This window comes from Carcharodon carcharias, chromosome 7, assembly GCF_017639515.1.
Source record: "Carcharodon carcharias isolate sCarCar2 chromosome 7, sCarCar2.pri, whole genome shotgun sequence".
Lineage (NCBI taxonomy): Eukaryota > Metazoa > Chordata > Chondrichthyes > Lamniformes > Lamnidae > Carcharodon > Carcharodon carcharias.
This window is the reverse complement of record NC_054473.1, coordinates 76,946,563-76,955,933: the sequence shown is the minus strand read 5'-3', so window position 1 is coordinate 76,955,933 and position 9,371 is coordinate 76,946,563.

The following is a 9,371-nucleotide window of genomic DNA, read 5'->3' as shown; positions in this document are numbered from 1 at the left end:
GGTTTTGCGTCATCAATATGAGGAACTAGGCACCAAATTAAGAAGCAGAACCTCAAAGGCTCTGGATAATTACCTGTGCCATGTGAAAATTGGCATAGGACAAAACAGATTAGGGAGATGAATGAGTGGCTCAAAGACTAGTGTGGGAGAAGTGGGTTCCAGTTCGTGGGGCATTGGCACCAGTACTGGGGAAAGTGTGATCTACACCCGATGGTCTACACCCGAACTGTGCTGGGACCAGTGTCCTTGCAAGCCGAATAACTACGGAAGTAGAGAGGATTTTAAACTAAATAGTGGAGACATGGGATCAAATTTGGGAAATGTGATAAACCCAAGAGTAGAGACAAGGCAAAGGAGAAAGGTATTATTACGGAAAATGAAAACAGACTGTGACAGGGAGGGATAGAGAGCACAAATCCAACAGGGGATAGTATAGTCAGAGGGATTGACACTGTCCTCTGCAGTAAAGAGCGCGAGTCCAGACAGCTGTGTCACCTGCCCGGTGCCAGGGTTCGGGACATCTGCTCAGGGCTGGAGGGGAACTTGCATCGGGAGGGGGAGGACCCAGTCGTCGTGGTCCATGTAGGTACCAATGACATAGGCAGGACAAAGGAGGAGGTTTTGCGTTGTCAATATGAGGAACTAGGCACCAAATTAAGAAGCAGAACCTCAAAGGCTCTGGATAATTACCTGTGCCATGTGAAAACTAGAGGCTCTAAAGAATAGAAGGATAAAACTAAAAGCTCTCTATCTGAATGCACATAGAATCAAAACAAAACAGCGCATATAGAAATAAATAATTATGATTAGAGAGCCATTACAGAGACATGGTTGCAGGAGGACATGGATTGGGACCCAAATATTGAAGGATACAGGATATTTAGAAAGGACAGGAAGTGAGGAAAAGGTGGAGGGGTGGCTCTGTTAGTTAATGATGGTATTAGCAGATTAGAGAGGGTTGACCTAAGTTCAGGAAACCAGGATTTGGAAACAGTTTGGGTAGAGATGAGAAATGGTAAAGGCAAGAAGTCAATTGTGGTAGTTGTGTACAGGCCCCCTAACAGTAACCACAGGGTAGAGTTGAGCATAAAGGAAGAAATAATGGGAGCTTGTCAGAAAGGCACAGTGATAATCATGAGAGATTTTAATTTACATATGGACTAGAAAAGTCAGATGGGCAAAGATAGCCTAGATGAGGAGTACATTGAATGTTTTCGGGATAGTTTCTTAGAGCAGCATGTTCCGGAGCCAACCAGAGAGCAGGCTATACTAGACCTGGTATTGTGCAATGAAATCAGTGTAATTAATGATCTCATAGTGAAGGGACCCCTAAGTAGCAGCAACCATAATATGATTGAATTTTATATTTGGTTTGAGGGAGAGAGGAGTGGGGCTGAGACTAAGGGCAGAATTTTCTGCCTACCGGGCGGGCGGGCCCAACCTAATCTCTGGCAGGCAGGGAGCTGATCCCCGCCGGAGAAGCGGGCCCCGCCGCCATTTTAGGTGGGCGGGCCAATTAAGGCCCGCCCAGCGTGACGTCCGGCGGGAAGAGCTATGCGCTTCCTGTGGGGGTGGGGGGATTCCCCAAAAGCTAGAGTGTGCTCTTTCGCGCGTGCACTTGAAAGAGCGCACATCTCCCTGAGGCAAAGTGCTGCCTCAGGGAGATCACTGACACGTTTAAAAATATGAAAAATAGAAAAAAAAAATTCTCTAACATGTCCCCCTCATGAGATGGGACATGTTCATAATTTACATAATAAGTTTATTAAACTTTTTAAAACCCTACATGAAACTTTATCCCGCCGGTGGATGGGGTTTCATGTTTTATCTATTGCCCAGTGACAGGTCGGCGGGCCCACAGCTGATTTTGCTGCGCTCCCGCCTTCCTGAAAATTTAAATGGGCCGGGATGACGTCAGGCGTTCCGCCCGACATCTTCCCGCATCACTTTACGTGTCGGCGAGTGGGCCTCACCCCCTGATCACCGACAGCAAAATTCTGCCCTAAGAATTTAAACTTAAATAAGGGCTGTTATGATGGCATGAAAGCTGAGCTGGCGAAAGTGAATTGGCAAATTAGGTTAAGGGATAGGTCATTAGAGATGCAGTGGTTAATATTTAAGGGGTTATTTTGGAATGCACAGAATAGATACATTCCAACGAGTAAGAAAAAGTCCAAGGGACGGACACACCATTCGTGGTTAACTAGAAAGGTTAAAGATAATACCAAACTTAAAGAAAAAGCATATAATTGTGCAAAGACAGGTGGAAGGCCAGAAGATTGGACAGAATATTGAACAGCAAAGAATGACTAAAAGACTCATAAGGAGGGAAAAATTGGAGTATGAGAGAAAACTAACCAGAATGATAAAAACAGGTAGTAAGAGTTTTTATACATATTTAAAAAAGAGTTAACAAAGTGAGCATTGGTCCTGTAGAAAGTGAGTTTGGAGAATTGATAGCGGAAAATAAGGAGATGGCAGATGAATTGAACAGGTATTTTGCATCAGTTTTCACTATAGAGGATACAAGTAACATCCCACAAGCAGGAAATGGAAGTGGGGAAGGAAGTCAGCAAAATTACAGTCATCAGAGAAGTGGTACTGGGTAAATTGTTGGAGCTGTGGGCTCGCAGGAGCCCAGGGCCTGATGGACTTCATCCCAGGGTGTTAAAAGAAGTGTCTAGTGAGATAGTTGATGCATTGGTTTTAATTTTCCACAACTCCTTAGATTTGGGAAGATCCCATTAGATTGGAAGATAGCAAATGTAATGCTATTATTCAAAAAGGGCGGGAGACAGAAAGCAGGAAAGTACAGGGCAGTTAGCTTAACATTTGTCATAGGGAAAATGTTAGAAGCTATTAGTAAAGAAGTTATAGCAGGACACTTGGATAAGCTTGAGGTCAGCAGGCAGAGTCAACATGGTTTTGTGAAAGGGAAATCATGTTTAACCAAATTATTGGAGTTCTTTGAGGAAATAACATGTGCTGTGAATAAAGGGGGACTGGTGGATGTACTGTATTTAGATTTCCAGAAGGTATTTCCAGAAATGCCAAATCAAAGGTTATTGTGGAAAATAAAAGCTCATGGCATAGGGCGTAACATATTGGCATGGGTAAAAAATTGGCTGGCTAACGGGAAGCAAAGAGTAGGCATAAATGAGTCTTTTTCAGGTTGGCAAGATGTAAAAAGTGATGTGCCAAAGGGATCAATGCTGGGACCTCAATTGTTTACAAATTAAATAAGTGACTTGGATGAAGAGATTAAAGGGTTGGGTGCCAAATTTGTTGATGACACAAAGATAGGTAGGAAAGTAAGTTGTGAAGAGGACATAAGGAGGCTACAAACAGATATATATAGGTTAAGTGAGTGGGCAAAGACCTGGCAGATGGAGTTTAAAGTGGGAAAATGTGAAATTGTCCCTTTTGAATGGGAGAATAGAAGAGAAACATATTATCTAAATGGTGAGAGATTGCAGAGCTCTGAGATGTAGAGGGATCTGGGTATCCAAGTGCATGAATCACAAAAGGCTAGTATGCAAATACAGCAAGTAATTAGGAAAGTTAATAGAATGTTATCATTTTTTGCGTGGGGAATTGACTACAAAAGTAGGGAGGTTATGCTTCAGTTGTACAGGGCATTAGTGAGACCACGTTGGAGTACTGTGTACAGTATGGGTCACCTTATTTAAGGAAGGATGTAAATGCATTGGAAGCAGTTCAGAGAAGGTTTACCAGACTAAAACCTGAAATGGGTGGGTTGTCTTATGAGGAAAGGTGGGGCAGACTAGGCTTGTATCCGCTGGAGTTTAGAAGAGTAAGAGGTGACTTGATTGAAAAATTTAAGATCCTGAGGGGTCTTGACAGGGTGGATGTGGAGAGGATGTTTCCTCTTGTGGGAGAATCTAGAACTACAAGTCACTGTTTAAAAATAAGGGGTTGTCCATTTAAAACAGAGATAAGGAAAATGTTTTCACTCAGAGGGTCGTGAGTCTTTGGAACTCTTCCTGAAAAGGTGGTGGAAGCAGAGTTTTGAATATTTTTAAAGCAGAGGTGGATAGCAAGGGGGTGATAGGTTATCGGCGGTAGGTGGGATGCAGATTTCAGGTTACTATCAGATCAGCCGTGATCTTATTAAATGGCAGAGCAGGCTCGAGGGGCTGAATGGCCTACTCCTGCTCCTTGTTCATACGTTCGTATGTAAGTTACATATTAAAGATGCTGGCTTTTCTATTAGGAAATGACCTATCAAGGGATGAGATGTTGCATCACCAGTGATGTCAGAAAAGCCCAGTGAAGTTGTTAAAACAGAAAATGTACAAGTAAAGTGACGTACAAAAATCCATGAATTTCTGTAATCCTGCTGTGACAATTACTATTCCAACTGTTGTGGTAAAAACAATCACTTTGAACCTGTGAGTTTTCCAGTAAGTAAAGGCTTTACATAAGCAAATGCTGGAGAAAGAGAACGACAGCCTGCCATGTGCCTCTCTCTTTGATACAGGCTTTGTAGCACATATTTTTAATTTTTATCTTCCTTGTTTTCATTGTGATGTTTCTCGTTAATTCCTTAAATAACCATACTATACTATCAGCAGATGTTCTCATTATCTCACCCCTCAGCCTTGGGTATGGCCTTCAGCTCCCCCTTATCTCTTTCTTGTCCTGTTCAGCAACGAATGTCTGTGAAAGCTGTTATTGTTACAACTGCTGGGCTATCCGCCTCCGGAACTATACTTGGCCAAGGATCCCATCATGCCTATAGTATTAGCTAACTCTCCCATAATGCCTAGAAAGACCTGTCATAATTACATATGTCTATTCTAAAACTATTAATGCACATTTTAATATTAATCATAACAAAATATTTTAATTTATCCCACTTCACAACTCAAGATGGGTTCAAAGATTGAGAAGCTTAGATTGCTGAGGTTAGAAGGACATTGGAACATCACACTGGCAAACAAAGAGTTAATGGCAGCTGGAGACAAATTAAAGCTGTCTGAATTAAACCTGCAGACAGAATCTGAGAAAGAGGCGTCAAAGCAGATAGCAACAATACTCAAAGCTGATGATGGAACAGAGGAAAGCATTACTTTGAAACCGAAAGACTCGGCTATGATCAATAACGATATCATGGAGCTATGAGAAAGAATTAATGTTCTTGAATGTAAATTAGAACTTCAAAATGACAAAACAGTCACTCTTGCAAGAAAAGAATTGGACAAATCTTGAGTTGAATGGGGAAGACACAAAACAAAAAGAAATTAAAATTATTGAACTGTCTAGAAAGGAATATGAAGATTTTTTTTATCTGAACACTGACATTACTCTAACAAAGTTCTTAAAACATCTAAAGAGAATTTTAGTTGACAGAAGAATTAACTGCTTGCAGAAAAAGAGGCAGTGTTAAACCTGTGTCTTCTGGAAAGTAACACAAGAGTTTAAATCATGGGAACAAACTTAAAGGTAAAAGTAATCCTGCATTTAAACAGGATGCAGATAATTCAGATGTGTGGCTGGTTGAGAGACTTTCTTTACAGACTTGGACATTAAAAAACCTGTGGACATGGAAGAGAATGGAGGTCAGGAGTTAAAACCTGAGCAGGGTGCTTCAAAGACTGTGTTAAAAGGTCAATAGCCTGATGATAATGTGTTTGGCTTTAAAGAAGAACAAAAATAATTACTGAATCCAGAAGATAAGAAGCAATATGACAAGATTTTTTCTTGGTTTACAATTCACACCTGCCAGTACCAGAAAGCCAGAGGGATTATCAGAGATCAACGATTTATTCTTCACAAAGTTAACCAGACCAAACCAAGTATACAATTTTTTAACCTAGGACGTAGAAAAGCTAAAAAAACTATGCAAATTGAGAATGGTGATTTGCTGAGATGAGTATTGGAAAGTGAAGCCATCAGTAGTAAACTTTCATTTGCCAGAGTGTTGGAATTTTAAGAACTCATGCAAAATGAATTTTAAACTGCAACTGTCACATGCAGTTGGTCGTTACAGTTAAGCATTATGATGTTGCCAAGACAAAATATTTAAGGATGAAATGTGACAGCAGGGGAAAGGATATTACTCGTACTGTATGCACTAAGTTAGTTATTGAGATATTTACAATGTTATATTTTGGTAGTGGAGAAAAATTATTACTGTAGTAATATTTCATTTTTATGGGGAGGTGTTATGAATGCAAGGCTTTATAAGATTAAGTTTAAACTATCTCCTTTAATTCAAGGAAAGTGGAGTAATGAAGAGGAGCACGTGACCTCCTACTAATTCTGCCAGATGACAAACCCAGGTGTTCTGATCGCCATGGGGACAGGGTGCCCCGGTCAAGCCATATTTAAAGTTAGATACCAGGTTTAACAGCCGAACACAAAGGAAAGAGCAGCTGGCCTTCCTGTGTATAGACTTAGACTTGAAGACCTTGGAGAGAGATGCTGAAGACAGGGAAGCTATTGCTGAGAGAGCGGAATGCTGGTGATAACAGATCCCCCATTTGAAGAGATGGACCTCATGGAGATTTAAAGACCGAGAAGTTAACAGAGGGTGCCTTGCTGCTCGAAGTCAATTCGATTATACTCAGGAGGATTGAGTGAAGAGACTCAAGAGGACTCTGGAAGATTTTCCCCTGTGTAGTAGGGAGAAGAGAGCCTGTTGAATAACTGAGACGAATTCAGGACTTCAAAAACAAGACTACATTTCCACTGAGAGTGTGGGGTAATGTATAAATATGGTGTGGGGTTTTCGCTTAAGAGATACCTGTCCGTAGTTTAGTGTATTAGTTGCCTACTAAGTAATATTTAGTCAATGTTGATTTTAGTGTCTCACAGTAAAAATCTTAAAGTGTGAAATCTTGTGAACCATAGAATACTACAGCACAGAAAACAGGCCATTCGGCCCTTCTAATCTGTGCCGAAATATTATTCCGCTAGTCCCATTGACCTGCACTTAGTCCATAACCCTCCAGACCTCTCCCATCCATGTATCTAATTTATTCTTAAAACTTAAGAGTGAGCCCGCATTTACCACGTCAGATGGTAGCTCGTTCCATACTCTCACCACTCTCCGAGTGAAGAAGTTCCCCCTAAACCTTTCCCCTTTCACCCTAAAGTCGTGTCCTCTCGTGTTTATTTCTCCTAATCTAAGTGGAAAGAGCCTATCACATTTACTCTGTCTATACCCCTCATAATTTTGTAAACTTCTATCATATCTCCCCTCATTCTTCTACGCTCCAAGGAATAAAGTCCTAACCTGTTTAATCTTTCCCTGTAACTCAACTCCTTAAGACCCGGCAACATCTTAGTAATTCTTCTCTGCATTCTCTCAAGCTTACTGATATCCTTCCTGTAGTTAGGCGACCAGAACTGCACACAATACTCCAAAGTTGGCCCCACCAATGTCTTATACAACCTCACCATAACATCCCAACTCCTATAATCAATACTTTGATTTATGAAGGCCAGTATGCCAAAAGCTTTCTTTACAACCTTGTCTACCTGTGATGCCACTTTCAGGGAACTATGTATCTGAACTTGTGTGATCCTTTGAGCAGGTCACTGGGAAATGCATATTTTTTTTTTTACAGTTATCAGTCTCTACAGGGATTGTGACATCTCTTTTCATTGATTTTCAGGCCAAATTACACTACCTCAGATAGCACAAAGGCACACTTTCTCCTTTTCAACTTCACCCTTTGATCACTGAGGTAGTGATTATCATTTAACACTTAATCTAATTCGTGAAGACTCATTCCTCTTGCAGTCACAATCAACACATCACCCTGGTTGAACAAGCAATGCTGCACTCCTTAGATTTTCCATTGTAGCTTGGAAAACCTTTGGAGAAAACTTCACACCAGAGGGCAGATATGTGTAGGATTAGAACCCATATGTTCATTTATTGTGAGGTACTGCTGACTTTCTTGTTCCATGCTGAGTTTTGTGTAAGTGTGGGAGAAATCATGAATAGTGTGAAGCCCACTAACTCTGCACATAGATCTTGGGAGATCAATAATGGATACTGCTCATCATCCACTGCCTTGTTGATTGTGACTTTGTAGTCTCTGCATAGTTTTATGGTTTTGTCTAACTTCAGAGAGATTGCAGAGCTCTGAGGTGCAGAGGGATCTGGGTGTTCTAGTGCATGAATCACAAAAAGTTAGTACGCAAGTAATTAGTAAGGCTAATAGAATGTTATCATTTATTGGGAGGGGAATTGAATACAAAAGTAGTGAGGTTATGCTCAGTTGCACAGGGCACTAGTGCAACCACATTTGGAGTATTGAGTACAGTATTCGTCACTTTATTTAAGGAAGGATGCATTGGAAGCAGTTCAGAGAAGGTTTACCAGACTAATTGTTGGAATGGGTAGGTTGTCTTATGAGGAAAGGTTGGACAGACTAGGCTTGTATCCGCTGGAGTTTAGAAGAGTAAGAGATGACTTGATTGAAACTTTTAAGATCCTGATGGGTCTTCACAGGGTGGATGTGGAGAGGGTGTCTAAGAATGTTCCAGGGTTATGGATGGGCAGGTCCCAATGGTGCAGAAGTGCTGAGCTAGGGCTGTTTGTTTTAATGCTCCCACTCGCCGCTTTCCTCTCCTCAGCTCCCGCTGCGAGCAAAGCCTCTGGTGATGAGTGGTGAGAGACAGGAGCAGCAGCTTTTGACTTTGACTCAAATCACTTAAAAAAGAACTCTGAAGCATATTTGTCCTTGAATATTGAAAGGAGGAAGCTAGTTTGCATAGCACTAACAAGTTTTCAAGATATGATCTTGTTGGAAACAAGTAGCTGCAGCGACAATAGGATCCTGGGGACGTGACTGCAGTGAGTGGTGGAAATCTGTGCTGCAGACAGCAATATGGAGCACAAGTAAACTCTTTACAGGTTTTTCATACTATTGTATGCATTCAAAAAAAAACTATAACAGCCCCAAGCTTGGCACTTCTGTACCATTGGGACCTGCACTTTCACAACCCCAGAGCTCTAGCTTCAGATGTGGATCTGGATCTTCCTCGAACAGGAGCATAGATTCAGGAGACGGAAGCAGTGAGCGAGAGAGCTGGGGAGCAGGAGATTTGGTGAGAGAAAGGATCAGCGATAGGGTGAGTCAGGGAGCAGGACATGCTGCAAATCAAAGGGTCAGCAGCAGGAGGAAGGGTTGGGGAATGGGAGAGGCTGCTCCAAAATGGCACTGATAAGGTCACATGACCCATGTCAGACCATTAGGAAATAACTTTAAAACAAATCTTTCGACACTAAACAAGATTATAGGCCCCATTAACTTACCAATGTTAAAGTGAAACAATGTCAAATGAGGCAATATTAAACAAGGACTTATTGTACCACTTTATCCTCTCTTTCA